Source organism: Podarcis tiliguerta (assembly GCF_965153285.1).
Source record: "Podarcis tiliguerta genome assembly, chromosome: 10".
Taxonomy (NCBI): domain Eukaryota; kingdom Metazoa; phylum Chordata; class Lepidosauria; order Squamata; family Lacertidae; genus Podarcis; species Podarcis tiliguerta.
The window spans coordinates 25865196-25881064 of record NC_139543.1 but is presented as its reverse complement, the minus strand read 5'-3'; the positions used below and the strand labels follow the sequence as shown (position 1 = coordinate 25881064).

The following is a 15869-nucleotide window of genomic DNA, read 5'->3' as shown; positions in this document are numbered from 1 at the left end:
GAAGGTGCCATGCTGAAACATTTCCAAGGCTGCAGTGTGTATGAGAAAGGGACAAGGCAGTCGATACACAACAGAGTCCCTTTACGAATAAAAAGGTAGAGTGTAATGGGAGGGGAAAGGTCTATTAAAAACAACCACGATGGCTTATAAATAACAAACTCTCTGATTGTAAGTGCCCAGTAACAATATGACTCAAGAGATCACCTCTTGTGGTTTCTGTGACTTCTTTGTTGCCAACAAACGAGCATTCCTGGAACACAGATGAGTGTTCTGAGAATTCCATGTCTGTCCAGAGTCCTCTATTTTATCTCTGCTTTTTATCAGTCATTTACAAAAGGCTCTCCAGCTGCAGGCAAGCAAAGAGATGAAAGGCTTCAACAACATGGAAGCACAGGCTGATCTGCCCTTTGTAGTTAACCTGAGTTTATCTGAAGCTCATTGTCAAAATAGTTATATGAGCGACGTGTTGCTTCAATAGATGCAACCATACATACAAGAACACTTTGTGAATCACCATAGAACCCATACAACTGGTGAAACTGGGGCAAAAGACTAGTGGATTCATTAATTCCCCATGAATTCAATGGGAAGGATCCTAATCCCAAATATGTTTACACAAATGTTAATCTCATGCATTTCAGTGGCTGCATCCCCGCTGCATTCTGCATAGTTTACCTCCAGCGACCCAACTCATGATGACCATTCCTAAATAAGTATTTATTTATCTGTTTTCATAGTCAGCCCATCCTGTCCCAAGACCGTGAGAAGGATTTCTGCTTCCAAATGAATCAATATCAAATACAAAATTGGCATGGTTTTTAAACAGGGAAATACAGTGGTGCCCCGCAAGACGAATGCCTCGCAAGACGGAAAACCCGCTAGACGAAAGGGTTTTCCGTTTTGGAGGTGCTTCGCAGGACGAATTTGCTATGGGCTTGCTTCGCAAGACGAAAATGCCTTGCGATTCCTGGGGTCCCCCCCCCCCTTTTTCCCAAGCCCCTAAGCCGCTTAACAGCTGTTCGCTAAGCCGCTTAACAGCTGATCGCTAAGCCGCTTAACAGCTGATCTAAGCCGCTTATCTGCTGATCTAAGCCGCTAATAGCCTTTTAGCAGCTAATCCGCTAATCCCTTAAGCCTTTAATAGCCGCTAATAGCCTTTTAGCAGCTAATCCGCTAATCCCTTAAGCCTTTAATAGCCGCTAATAGCTGCTAAACCGCTAATAGCGCTAATAGCGCTAATCCGCTAATGGGCTTGCTTCGCAAGACGAAAAAAACCGCAAGACGAAGAGACTCGCGGAACGGATTCTTTTCGTCTTGCGAGGCACCACTGTATCAGTATGAAAAGAAATTCATTCACCTTTTCCCCCCTTGCTAGCTTTATTACCACCCTTCCCCCTCTGTCCCAAATGCTATGAAACAATACATGCAACTATGGAAATATTTTCACTGGAAACTCAGTCATAAAATTCATGCTTGTACGATGGCCAAATTAGATGTCACAGAGCAGGTGTATTCAACAATCTCCCATCAAAAAAAGAAGGAAACAAAAACAGGTGCTATGAGCTTTGGTGGAGGAATGGAAACAGTTGCATTATCCTTCATTTGCTAACCATTTCCCCACTCAAAAACACTCCTTCCAATTGTTTTTCCACTCACAGAATCATGGAATATGGAATCTTTACCCCACTGGATGGAAAAACAGGTGGGTGGGTGCGATGAGGGGGGATTAGAATAGAAAAATGGTATGGTCAAAAGATGACCATCAAAAGCTTGTTGTGCAAAGGTCTGCTCAATGCTGTATTTGCAGGGCTTTTTTTTTTTTTCAGTTGAAGCTCACCAGAACTCAGTTCTGGCACCTCTTGGGTGGGCACCATTGCCATTCTAAGAGAATGAGGAAGGCGTTCATGGTGAGTTCTTTTTCTAGAAAAAGAGCAATATGAATTTTCTACAAGAAAGAAGATTCCACCTAAACATTAGGAAGAACTTCCTGACAGTAAGAGCTGTTCGACAGTGGAATTTGCTGCCAAGGAGTGTGGTGGAGTCTCCTTCTTTGGAGGTCTTTAAGCAGAGGCTTGACAACCATATGTCAGGAGTGCTCTGATGGTGTTTCCTGCTTGGCAGGGGGTTGGACTCGATGGCCCTTGTGGTCTCTTCCAACTCTATGATTCTATGAATTTGTATGTCTTTATGTGGTGTGTGTGTGTGTGTGTATTTTCCCTTGTCTGCAGTTCCTTACATCATTCAGCCAGAAGTTGAAAAAGGAGACTGCTTTCTGGAGACTGTCCTGTGAGGAGCTATGCAAAAACCCTGAGTCCATTTAGGACCTGGACTGAGTCACCCCTGGATCACTCTGTGTCCCATCAGGGTTTCTCCAAAGTGCCAGATCAGGGCCAAACTCAGATTGGTTAGGGGCCCTCATCGATACATCTTTCTCACCTGAATGTCCTCTTCAGGAAGTTCTGCTTTCCTAAATGTGATGGTGATTCTCCTCATCATTATCACTATATTAATCACCTTGTAGACAACCATTTCCTGGCAAGGTACAGTAAAGACAATTTTAAAACGTTAAAAACCATAGCTGTCAACTTTTCCTTTTTCTTGCAAGGAATCCTATTCAGAATAAGGGAATTTGCCTTTGAAAAAGGGAAACGTTGACAGCTATGTTAAAAACACGAAACAGCAAACACATTTAAAACAAAACTAAAGCCACACAAAATTGCCATGAGTGTCTAAGGCCCATTTATCCAGCTGGGAAAGCCTGTCAGTACAAAAAAAAATCTTCAATTGTTTCCGGAAAGTGCAGACGCTGGGCGCCTGTTGTATCTAGACAAAAGTTAATTTTACTTTATATTCCAACCACTGTTACAATCATATTCTAAAATGGGGTAGGGAATCTGTGGCCCTCCAGATGTTGCAAGATGCCAACTCCCATCAGTAAGCGCTGCAGTTCAGATGTCTGGCAACCCTGAAGGAAAAAGATATGCTTGAATATTGTGGTTTCGCTAAGTACAAAAAAAAGAATGTAATCACTCGTATTGTCCAGGAAATCAACAGAATTCTCTAATGCGATCCTTTTTGGCTTTCACATATTTAACTGTAAGGAATACTCTAACAAATGAATGTATTATATGACTCAGATTTGATGACTAAACCGTACAAACTCTTGCCTGCGTACTCTCAACCCCAAATTCAGTTTTGCCTGGGAAAGAAAAGCTGTCAAATTTCATATGCATGCTAATGAGACAAGGCTGGGTGACGTGGTGTCATCTGTCTTTAGCAAGTCATGCTCTTTATAGAAGCAATTGGGTCACAGAAAGGGTGGTGGGTTGGTCATGCATTACTTCATTGCCTTCTGCTGAAACTGGGAGTAAGAGGAGAATATAAAACATATTCTCTACTTGGTTTGGCATAGCTCGGTTTGTGTTGGCCACAACATTTATGGAATAAGCTGCTTATTGATTATTATTTTTGTACAGCTTTTTCCAGCACAATAGCACGACCACCTGTGGTGGTCACATTCTCTGGTAGAGATATTTTGGGGAAAGGTCTTCACAGAAACTAACAGTACGACGCAACAAACTATTGCTCATATTCCAGTACCGTATGTTCCAGCATATAAGACAACTTTTTAACCCAGGAAAATCACCCCAAAGGTCGGGGGTCATCTTATATGCTGGGTATACACAGAGCCACCTTTTGGGAAGGAGGACAGGGAGCCGGTGAGCTCCTCCTCCCTCCCCACAGAAGGGGGCACAGCCTCCTGTGACGCAGCGTGAGGCTGGGGCTCCAAGGAGCTGGGCATCCCCACAGGTGAGGGCGGCGGAGGCCGAGGCGGCCATTCTCGGCCTTTTCCCAGAGGGAGGGAGCCGGGCCAGGCCTCCATCCCTCCAGGTGACGGGTTTTGGTTTCGTTCCACCCACCAAACGCCTCGCCTTGGGCTGCTGCAATGGCAGAGGCAGCAGGAGGGGTGCGCGCTCTGCCCCTGGTGGTGCTTGGTGGGCAGCCAAACTCTATAATTTAACAGCTAAAGATGGGGGGTTGTCTTATACGCCCAGTCGCCTAATACGCCGGAACATATGGTACTTGCAATTCTGCATATAGACTTTTATATATAGATTTTACACCCTAACAGCAGCAGGAATAATAATTACTGTAGAGCGTATTGGAAAAGTTCAGTGAGAGTTGGTGTTGGAGTCTTGTGGTCATTTATTAATGGAACTTTAAAGTTTGCTGCTTAAAATTTGTCTTTAATTAAACAGGTTTTTGAATCTTAAATTCAGACGATGTAGAGCAAATAAGCAGAAGAATATAGGAACATTAAGAAGGGCCTGCAGGATCAGGCCAAAGGCCCATCCAATCAGAGAGCATCCTGTTCTCACAGTGGCCAAGCAGGCAGTCTAGTCACAACACCAGCCACCTTTGAAGGTGAGCAGACCTGTTGGAAACCTACAAACAGTACCTAATTGTAACATACAATTCTCAGAGGCACACTGTCTCAGAGAATGAGCTATGTGCTTTTACTGGATACTGAGTTGCTGATGAAAATGGCAAACCGTCAGGTATGGAAGGCAAATGTCACAAAACTGTATCGTTTTTAGACTTTGCACCTTGAAGGAACCTTTTCCATCTCATCTGTTTACTGAGGACCTCCTGCATTATTATGGTGGACTCCCCACTCCATGATTTGCAGCTAGACAGGACTATTGGCCCCCACTATCCCACTAAATTAACTGAGAGTGCACTCAATACTCCCCTGTTCATTGACTGTAAAAAGGTGAAGGACCATTGTTGTGGACCAGCTGTCTTTCATGGAAGTGTCTCCAACATTATTTGGGACACATATCCCCTAATAAGCATCTGAGGAATTTCAGTGTTTCTTTGGAAAATAGTTTGAAAAGCATACTAGATTAAAAAGAAAGGATGGACACAAAACTCAGAACATGAACTGTCTAGGTAATTGTCAGTTTCATTTCCTAAGCATCTTATATCTCACTAAATCAAATACACACCAATCAATAATTTCCCCCCGATTTCTATGGCAGGGATAGTCAACCAGGTGCCCTCTGGATATTGCTGGACTCCAACCCCCAGCCTGGACTATGGTCATGAGAAATTCCCAGTGGATCGTGCAACACATGCTGCACTTACGATCACATCCTCCGCATGGCATGAATCCATCTGGTACGCTTCCAGGTAACAGTCACCAACCAGCACACGACTCTATTCCTTTCCAAATGAACTGCTTGTAAGGTATTCCAGCTCAATCCCCACTGAAATGAGTCAAAGCTATACAGCAGCACAGTTTGGTGGACTGCACTTTCGGTGAACTGCTGCACAGCCTCAAGAAAAAAGGGATTTGTTCTCTTCGATGCATAGGATAAGCCAACCACGAGCACAATTGGTACTTATTTCTTGCAAACGTGTCATAATCTTCTGTTTGAAGGTACAGTAAGTCATCAATCATTCGTAATCAGGTGAAAATGTGCTTTGCGGAGTAATTGCCATGGGGTGGCCAGCTTTAAACTAAAATCAAAGATCCTGTTACTGAATACACTAAATATGAGATTAATTGTGCTGAAGGGACAGATGGAAATAATTGCATGGGGGCTGGGTGGGGGAAGCCTGGAGTGAAATCACAATACTGCTTTTTGTTTCAAAGGGCAGGATTTGTTTAATCCTGATTGCGCACACAAAGGATAAACCCCCTAACCTGCAATTAATCATGCTGCCTCACACCTTTCCCTTTATTTCATTCATCGAAATAATGGGGAAATAGTCATCCAGATCAATAATCCCATAACAGGATGACAGTTAATGTAGCTAAAATGAGACCCAGCCAGCCTGATTAAGTATGACATACAGTCCATTGGCATGAGTTTCTGGAGAGGGGAGGTTGATGTGGTCACTTGGCCAGAAGCCCACGATCTCATCGCTCACAGGGGACTTCCAAATGGAAAATAATAAGAGCTCTCAACCTGTCCGGCAAATGAGGCACATAAGCATGTGCTTCAGTTTAAGGCTAATTGTGAATAGTGGGCTAAATGCCGAAAGGTATAATTGATATGCAGATGCCTAAAGCCAAGCTCGATGCCAACTGCTACAGTCCGAAAGCCCACTTACTCCCCAATCTCGCTGTTCATTTCCATTTCAATCTGGTTCCAGGATCATGGTCTACATGAAACATTTGCCTTTGGAAGAGCTTCCCAAATTGACTTCAGGTGTTCCACTCAGTATTGAACCCAGATGCTTAACACATGCTTGTGCAGTTGACTGGATGGCCTAGGGAACACTTAACCCCTTGTAAGACTGAACTTACAGTGATACAATCATAGCTTTTTAAAGCCAAAAGGACAGGAGGAATGAAAATGACCTCACGTGTTCGTGTTTGCACAGCCTTCAACATTCCATCCATATGTTTTGTTGGAAGTGGGCTCCCTTCCTTAAGAGATCTTGTATCACCCCATTCCAATGTCCATCAGGTACAGAGGATATATTATTTTGATAGGTGGACTGCTTGTTGTGTTGAATCCTGTGAGGCACACATGACTTTAACATTCTTATACCTCTTATCTGATTTTACTTATTTAATTCAATGGAGGGGGGGTTTGCTCCAAGGCTTCTGAATAATCATGAGCATGGAAAATCACTTGTTTCCATGTGGTGATGGCAGTACTGAACCAGTAGCTCATGTACTGGTAGATTGTACTCTTTATAAAGATTTGAGGTGTGAGGTTATTACTCCTCTACTATGTTAACAGAAAAATCCGAGGGCTCCCTTGGACAAAAACAAAGACACCAACCAGGATAACTTGGAGCAAAACAGCAGCCTGTAGGCTAGGCCTTTATTGAACTGTTGCAACAGGGTGCTCCCCTCACTTGCAGGAGAGAGGAGGGACTCAGAAAAATGGTGTGCCAGCTCTTATAAAGACTTTTGAAATTGCCACCCTGTAGATCAGGACCACCCCCAGAAACATCATACATACATCACAGAAAGGAGGGGTTGAGGGAGGAGTTGTGGTGGTAACCTGAGTGTCCTGTCACCTGGCTGGTTCCCCCTTTCCCCCTCCCCATGAATACTTTCCAGGTGACAGAGGGGAGTTTGCAGTTTCCTGCCCCCAGAGGGAAGAGCTGATTATTGTCCTTTGTTCCAGTCTGTGCTGAATCCACTCCCATATTCTTTGTGATCTTGATGGTCTTCTGTCTAGGACCATCAGGGTTGGCATAACAACTGGGCAGGGCTCCTGTGGATGTGCTGGTATGGTCAAGGGATTATGGCTGCCCTGTATCAAACCTTCCCCATTTTGTAGTCCTTCCTTCATGGAGTAAAATAAAAGTGGAACAGTGCAAATCCGATGCATGGTTGATTTTCTATGAATTTATAACAGAAGTGTAGCGTATGTAGTGTGTGAGTGTGTGTGTGTGTGAAATTTGTACAAACTGAATGATTGGGGGGGGGGTGTTTCCTGCTACAACTACTATCCATAGCAGGTCACTCAAGCATTGCTACTGTGTCTTTTCTTCTGGCAGATCAAGATAACCAGGTGACAGCAAAAACTGTAAAAGATTTAGCAGGGGCAATTAGAATAAGATCTATTATTTGATTAACTTTCTAACATTCCTCTGCTTTTTTCTTTTAAAACAAAAGAAAGACTATTGGCTCACATGTTTTATCTGTCGCTAAAGAGTCATGTACCAATTCTGTCATTTGTACTGATGTAAACCTCCAGAATGTATTTTATACAGCTATCTATTTAGCTCTAACCCCAGTATATTTTATCTTATTGCTATGGCTGGTGGTTTCTATCTATCAATCTATCTTCTGAACAACCATGAGCAAAGTGATCTGTGCCAACACAGCATCAAATCAAATTCAAACTTTCAGAAGACCTCCAAACTGGAACATCTCACACAGGCACCATTGCTTTGTATTTGTTTAGGCGTTTAGTCATGTCCGACTCTTCGTGACCCCATGGACCAGAGCACGTCAGGCACTCCTGTCTTCCACTGCCTCCTGCAGTTTGGTCAAACTCATGCTGGTAGCTTTGAGAACACTGTCCAACCATCTCATCCTCTGTCGTCTCCTTCTCCTTGTGCCCTCCATCTTTTCCAACATCAGGGTCTTTTCCAGGGAGTCTTCTTTTCTCATCAGGTGGCCAAAGTATTGGAGCCTCAGCTTCATGACCTGTCCTTCCAGTGAGCACTCAGGGCTGATTTCCTTCAGAATGGATAGGTTTGATCTTCTTGCAGTCCATGGGACTCTCAAGAGTCTCCTCCAACACCATAATTCAAAAGCATCAATTATTCGGCGATCATCACCATTGCTTAGCTCTGGGCAATACATGAAGCTCAGAGGAAACCAGAAGGAAAACTAGTAGACCAGAATACAACAGGTGGCACTCCTCTGACCCCTATACAGACTTCAAGTCAGGCTTTGTTTCTGGTATGAACAATTAGGAGATTGATGGTCAGCTTCATTTCATTGTTGCCTTTGGGGGGGGCAGAAGAGAAGAGAATGGCAACAAAACTGCAATTAGTTTGCTCTGCCTGTCCTTGGCTCTGCCTCCACCTACTGCTAGGCCACATCCACCCCCATCATATAAGCCCATGGCTTCCCCCAAAGTGTAGTTTGTTAAGGGTGTTGGGGACTGTTGCTCTGTGGTGTATGATGTAGATGTGACCTTGGTCTCCCTGCCCTCCACCCTACCAATCCCATAGGGCACCAGCTACCATGAGGAGTTTCGTATCACATTAGATTTGTGTAATGACATATTTCACTCTAATGCTCTGTTACCAAACATATCTTCTCTGAAATAAGGTCTATTGCTTTTGAGTTAAACTTCAAGTAAGCATGCTTAGGATTGCAGGGTCATGTTAATTTTTAGCTTATGGTTTTGTTATCGCTGTTATGTGAAAAGGGCCTTTTCTTCAAGCAATCACATGAGTCCATCAATGAGGGAGGATGAATTATTTGTTGGGTGTGGGTGTTTATGGCGATGCCCCCATTTTGGCACTGTCTGTGGCTCCTGGTCATAGCTGTCAACGTTTCCCTTTTTTAAAGGGAAATTCCCTTATTCCTCGCAAGAAAAGAGAAAAGTTGACAGCTATGTTCCTGGTTACAGACTGCTTCCAGTATGTCCCTGCTACATTATCTGATCATCATCTGATCTTTGCATGCCAAATATTCCAGCTAATACACAGTTTGTTGGTACGCACTAAAAACTGCATGCATTTAGGGCAAATGTCTAATAAGCAAGCATCCATGACCTTTTCCCATTCCAAAATAAGAACTGCAAGATGAGCACCCTTCCAAGTACATAGGTGTTGTAAGCCATAAGCCATTCACATTTGTAAGTGCTTGGAACTACAAAGAGTTATATGAAGTGCTAAGTACACTTCGTTGTTCATTGTGGGAGAATTCAAAATCTGGCCTCTTGTCTGATAAACTTGTGGTAATCATACTAGCATAACACATTCTGAATGAAGTGTTAACATATTTTGTTGGCATCTCTTTCTTTTTTCAATAAATGTGCAGAATATATAGGGGGGGAATACAATGAGGCCTGTGATCATGCACACTCGGGAGCAAGCTCAATTAATCTGAGCGGGACTTAGTTCTGATGTATAGGATGGAAGTGATCAACAATTGTAGAAACTGTGGGAAGATCACAACAAGACACAGGAGGTTACGTTATATCTAGAAAGTTGGCAATTACTAGTTCTATATATTATAAGAAAGCCCTGGGAAAATATATGTGCTCTGAACAAATGGGCTTGTGGCAAGATTTTTAAATGGCAAAGTTCCTAGCATTTCACTAACAGTTCACTTTCATGCTTTATGTAATCTTTCATACAATGTAAGGGCCAATTCTGGAAATCTAATGGAATCTGGTGGGAAGCTTAGCATTCATTTCCACGATAATTTTTCCCCAGGAAAACAAATGCAACCTCCTTAACTCAGAAAATAACGAGAGTTTTACATTGTCATTTCCCCATGGTTTTCACAATCTTGCGACCACCATTTAAAATTGAGCATGGCATGGTAGTATGTCAATTGAAAAAGCCATAGCTCTATAATGCAACAGTTATTCCAGTGTAAGAGGAGTGTTAAAAATCAGGACATTTTAAGTAGTGAAACTAATGCAATGAACCGCTCATCTGAATGCAACCTTGGAGAATTGGATCTGAACATGATAGGCAGCTGAGTAAATTGCTAACTCACCTTGGCCAAGTCACGTTCTTGCAGTATTAGTTCCTTATCCAAAACATGGGGAGAATAATAAGCTCTCAATTAAGTTTTGAGGACAAGCAAACTCATATTGTACATTTCTGTCCCGTCCCCTCCTTTGTAGCACTGATACTATGGAACCCCTTTCTAATGGAACTTCATCTCTTTCTATGGAACAGAAGGATTTCTGTTGGAGGAAGCTCCTTTAGGGAGCCTTCGGATCCATCCAGCGCATAGTTTTCTCAGCAAATATAGAAGATCTAAGTGCATTGTTTACCTTACATTTTGTTCTACCCGGTAACCTATGTGGTTTAGACATGAGTTCTCCTTGGTGATTATAACACACAGCAAACCTTATATCTCAGGGAAAGAATGTGCGGCATGCTCAGTGCTGAAAAGAAGACAAAAACAGGCTTGCTTTCTCATGTGATAGAGTTCAGGTCTAGGCTACTTAGGAATCTTGAGGAATGAGTTGTGTTCTGATGCTGTGACAGTCTGGAGGAGGTGCTGAAGGGAAGGGCTGTGTCACACCGGTCTGCCTTCTGAAATTGTAATGCGAGTCAGGTAAGTGGTATCTGCAACAGAATGTTGCAATATAGACTGCTCCAATTCAGGGTTCCAGCTGGCCAGCCGGTCAGCCATGCTGTTTTCCATGATGCTCCATTTATCACACACACACACCCCATTTTCATTTCAACCTTCTTTTAGCTATTAATCAGCTTCCTTCTGCATTGAAGGTCCAGCAGTTACTGAAGACTTTTTTTAAAACCCCAGCAGACTTTAAAATTGAATCCTGATTTTATTAACTTACTTTTAGTGGTGTAGGAGGAAGTAGTTGGCAACCAGAGCAACTGTGAGACAGTGTGTGGAGCAGTGGTGGAGAACCTCCAGCCTGCAGGCATAATTTGGACCGGCCTGCTTCCTAAGTTCTCCCGCAAGGCCCAACACAATGCCCACCTGGCCCTCACCAGATGTGTTATGTGACATCAGGTGTGGAGCAGGTAGAGATGCAGCTAGATCACCTGTGCAATGAGTTCCCATGGGGAGTCTGATCCATCAGTCAATCCCTGCAGATAGTGGGTTTCAAGGATGCCAATCTGTGGTGCTTCAGAGCACTGTACAGCCCTCCTTGCCAGCCTCATGTGATGCTTTGATCACCCGATGGCAGTGATTTTTAGGAAGTCACTAGCTTGCACCAGGCATCCTACTGGGAAGATCCAGTTTTCTGAGTGCATGTTCTGGAAGTTGGGCAATAGGGGCAGTACAGGATTCCTTTTGGTGTACTGACCTCCCCGCTGCACCAAGGATTCCCTGTCCGAGCTGCTTCAGTTGATGATCTCTGGCGAGCTAGGGACAAAGGTGAGAGTTGTTTCCTAGTTCTGCTGGATCTCTCAGTGGCCTTTGATACAATCGACCATAACATCCTTCTGGACCGTCTGGGCTGGGAGCTGGGGGCACTGTTATACAGTGGTTTCGCTCCTTCCTCCTGGGCCGTGTTCAGAAAGTGTTGGTGGGGGATGAGCGTTCAGACCCCTGGGCCCTCACTTGTGGGGTGCCTCAGGGTTCCGTCCTCTCCCCCATGCTTTTTAACATCTATATGAAGCTGCTGGGAGAGATCATCAGGGGGTTTGGACTGGGTGTCTATCAATATGCAGATGATACCCAGCTCTACCTCTCTTTCAAATCAGAACCAGTGAAGGCGGTGAAGGTCCTGTGTGAGTGCCTGGAGGCGGTTGGAGGATGGATGGCGGCTAATGGGTTGAAGTTGAATCCTGACAAGACAGAAGTACTGTTTTTGGTGCACAGGGGGCGGGCTGGTGTGGAGGACTCCCTGGTCCTGAATAGGGTAACGGTGCCCCTGAAGGACCAGGTGCGCAGCCTGGGAGTCATTTTGGACTCACAGCTGTCCATGGAGGCGCAGGTCAATTCTGTGTCCAGGGCAGCTGTCTACCAACTCCACCTGGTACACAGGCTGAGACCCTACCTGCCTGTGGACTGTCTCGCCAGAGTGGTGCATGCTCTAGTTATCTCCCGCTTGGACTATGTGCTCTATGTGGGGCTACCTTTGAAGGTGACTCGGAAACTACAACTAATCCAGAATGTGGCAGCTAGACTGGTGACTGGGGGCAGCCGCCGAGACCACATAACACCAGTCTTGAAAGACCTACATTGGCTCCCAGTACGTTTCCGAGCACAATTCAAAGTGCTGGTGTTGACCTTTAAAGCCCTAAACGGCCTCGGCCCACTATACCTGAAGGAGTGTCTCCATCCCCATCGTTCTGCCCGGACGCTGAGGTCAAGCGCCGAGGGCCTTCTGGCGGTTCCCTCATTGCGAGAAGCAAAGCTACAGGGAACCAGGCAGAGGGCCTTCTCGGTAGTAGCGCCTGCCCTGTGGAACGCCCTCCCATCAGATGTCAAAGCGATAAATAACTACCTGACATTCAGAAGACATCTTAAGGCAGCCCTGTTCAGGGAAGTTTTTAATCTGTGATATTTTAGTGTATTTTTGGTTTCTATGGAAGCCGCTCAGAGTGGCTGGGGAAACCCAGCCAGATGGGCGGGGTACAAATAATATATTATTATTATTATTATTATTATTATTATTATTATTATTATTATCTTTCTCATCAAAACCACTATTTCCTGTACAATGCATGTGACCTAGGTGCATTCACCTGGCAATAAGTTCAATTCATTTTGTCTCACCTCCAGCTTGTTGCAAGTAAATACGCATAGGATCACCCTGTGAATTTGATGAGATCGTAGATATTGTTAATCATAGACTATACCAAAATGCCTTTAATTAATATTACTTTTTTATATACAGCTACCTACAGGAGCTTGAGAGAGTTCCGGGAAGCAGAATGACAAGACAAAGTGTTACGAGAAGAATTGCAAATGCAGAAAACTTTCTTTTGTCCCTAATCACTTGACTGTTTATTGAAGATAGACTGTGAAAAGAAATTCTCAAAAATAATTTGTATTTATTGATTCAAAACCCCTTGGATCCTCACAAGTGTGTTTAAACATTCATAACTCAGTGTAATCCATTCCCACATAACTGCTTTGAGGCTCTCCCTTTTCATGCCAGAAATTAGAAGGACAACTTCTGTGGACTCTGATCAGACAAATAATGACAATACCTTATTATTGTAAAATGAGAATGCTTTTGTGAATCCATCATGCAGCTGTCTTTTGCATTAAACCGAAGCATGGACTGCCAGTGTGCCTGGATTATCCTTTGGTCACCAGAGAGAAGTTGGTGGTGTTGCTTTCATTCATATATTTTTCCTCGGGACAATGAAATAGCCCAAAACTCTTACTGGACTCCTCCGGAAAACCTCTTTATTTAGTGTTCATCCTGATTTGCTTGCACCATGCAAGGAAAATATTTGAGCAAAACCGATACCATTCTGCTGCAAAGTGGATATTATTTGACAAGAATCTCTGCTACATGATGGTCTCCAGCTTCTGCCTTGGATTCCTAACTAGAGTCCGGAGCTGTGTGTGTGCTGCAACTTGTGGCTCTGGCTGCTGTGGCACCGAACTGGTAGCTCTGGTCCTACCTTCAGACAGCCTCTGCAAGTCAATGTAGGCAGTACTGAGCTAAATGACCCATTGGTCTGACTCAGTATAAGGCAGCTTCCTATGTTTCTATTGTTACAAAAGTTGGGTGCCTCCCCCCCCCTCTCTGCCAAGCGGTGGCAAAAGCCCATGGGGTTCCAGGCACTCACCCAGGGTCTGTGTTCCTTTGGAGAATTGAGGCATGACTGAGACTGTTGTAACTTTAATAAATATGGTTTAATCACCTATTTGCACATTTAGTCTGCATGGAGAGAGTCCAGATCTTAGAGCACAGTCATTTCAGTAGAAGCTTGTCCCCCACAAGCAGGGCAACCCATTGAGTCCAAGCCATCTCTCCTAGCCAGCCTTCAGCCAGCCTGCCCAAGATGGAACCTGTTTCTTCTTCCCCCTTTTCTTCCCAGCAGCTCTTGCTCAAGACTCCCCTTTCCTGTCATCTCAAAACCAGTCACCCTGGGAACCTCCCAAAATCCCCATCTCCAGTGGTGGGAAAAATAGTTCTCTTGACTTGCCAATGGCCCCCAGTATTGCTTTTTAATGGCCCGAGCTTGGCTAGGTTGTTTTGTATAGGCTAGCCTAGGAATTCCTCCACCGCTTGTATTTCTCCCTTCACATCCCAAATAATCAAAATCTTACCATTTATTCTTTTTTTTTAGGTTTAAGGGCCGCCCCCCCCCAAAAAAAAATTCTACATGGAAAGTCACTGGCCAAAGACATTTCTGTCTCATCGGAAGGAATACCAGTGATATATCCATAACACCCCACTAGAACTAAACAAAAATTAATGAAGTCTTGAGCATGGAGGGTTTCTGGATTGCATTGTTTCCTGATTTCTCGTTGTCTGTTTGCTTTATCTGTGGAAAGTGGGGCCACAGCTGATAAAGTAGCAGTTCATAGTACTCCAAAGAACCAAGCACATTGTCTATCTGCCAGTCCTTTGCACTAGTATCTTATGCTCAAGTTGACACTAATGGCTTTCCTAGACCAGAGCCATATGAAGTCTTAGAGGCCTTGCCAGTTTTCTTTTATATCATGTTTCTGTAGCATTGCTATAGCAGCACTCCTATAGAGCACTAATGTGATGCAGATATATAGTAGGCTTTTAGCAAAAAGAGATATGAGAGTAGAAATGGAGTCGGGTCTTCAAAGATGTCTGTTCTCTGTCCAAATGTACTCAGTTCCCAGAATAATTCAGCGTGTGTTAGCTTTATGGCCAAATAATGTCTAGTCTAGAGATGCGCGAGGAATTGGATTTCTGTCAGCTGACATGTTCCACACCTCCTAAGCTAATGTGCAAATAAAAAGGTAATTATATTTCAGATTTTGCACTTCTCTGGATCTGGCAGTGCTGTTCTCGACTCAGGAAACTTACCCAAACCTTTAAAAGCGCCTATTTCAGAGTAAAATGCATTTAGAAATTCTTGCATTGAGCTAGAATACCATTTAAAAACATATTTAAATATGAAATTTCATGTGGAATTTAAAATATTGCCTGAACAGGACAGACCCAGCTTACGAATGAACAGATGTGAAACCAATGTGGACTAGGAGTAGAATAACCCCTAGCCTAGATGAACAAAGACACAGGGAGTGCTATATTCCAATAACCATATTTTTAAGAAGCCGCTGTTTGCCTTGAAGTGCATGGGAAATGCAGTTACCTTTCTCTCTTGGAGGTTTGTGCAGAAAAACCATCCTAATTCATCCATGTAGCAACCACACTACATTTCTGGACTGGGGAGAGTCGAATACAGTGGTGCCTCGCAAGACAAAAAGAATCCGTTCCGCGAGTCTCTTCGTGTTGTGGGTTTTTTCGTCTTGCGAAGCAAGCCCATTAGCGGCTTAGCGGATTAGCGCTATTAGCTGCTTAGCGGGCTTAGCGGATCAGCTGATAAGCGGCTTAGCGGATCAGCTGTTAAGCGGCTTAGCGGATCAGCTGATAAGCGGCTTAGCAGCTTGGGGAAAAGGGGGGGGTAAAACCCCGCAGGAACTCGCAAGACATTTTCGTCTTGCGAAGCAAGTCCATAGGAAATTCGTTTTGCGAAGCACCTCCAAAACGGAA

General features: G+C 44.0%; 1 long non-coding RNA gene across 2 annotated transcripts; it reads left to right on the top strand.

Moving 5' to 3' along the window:
* The first annotated feature begins 1839 nt into the window (after positions 1-1839).
* Positions 1840-13443, top strand: LOC310658306. Of its 2 annotated transcripts, none has more exons than XR_014502211.1 (3): positions 1840-1907; positions 5043-5193; positions 13053-13443. It is a non-coding gene; the product is annotated as an uncharacterized lncRNA (long non-coding RNA). The 2 variants fall into 2 exon arrangements; XR_014502212.1 differs by lacking the exon at positions 1840-1907 and adding an exon at positions 2251-2473.
* Positions 13444-15869: the final 2426 nt, after the last annotated feature.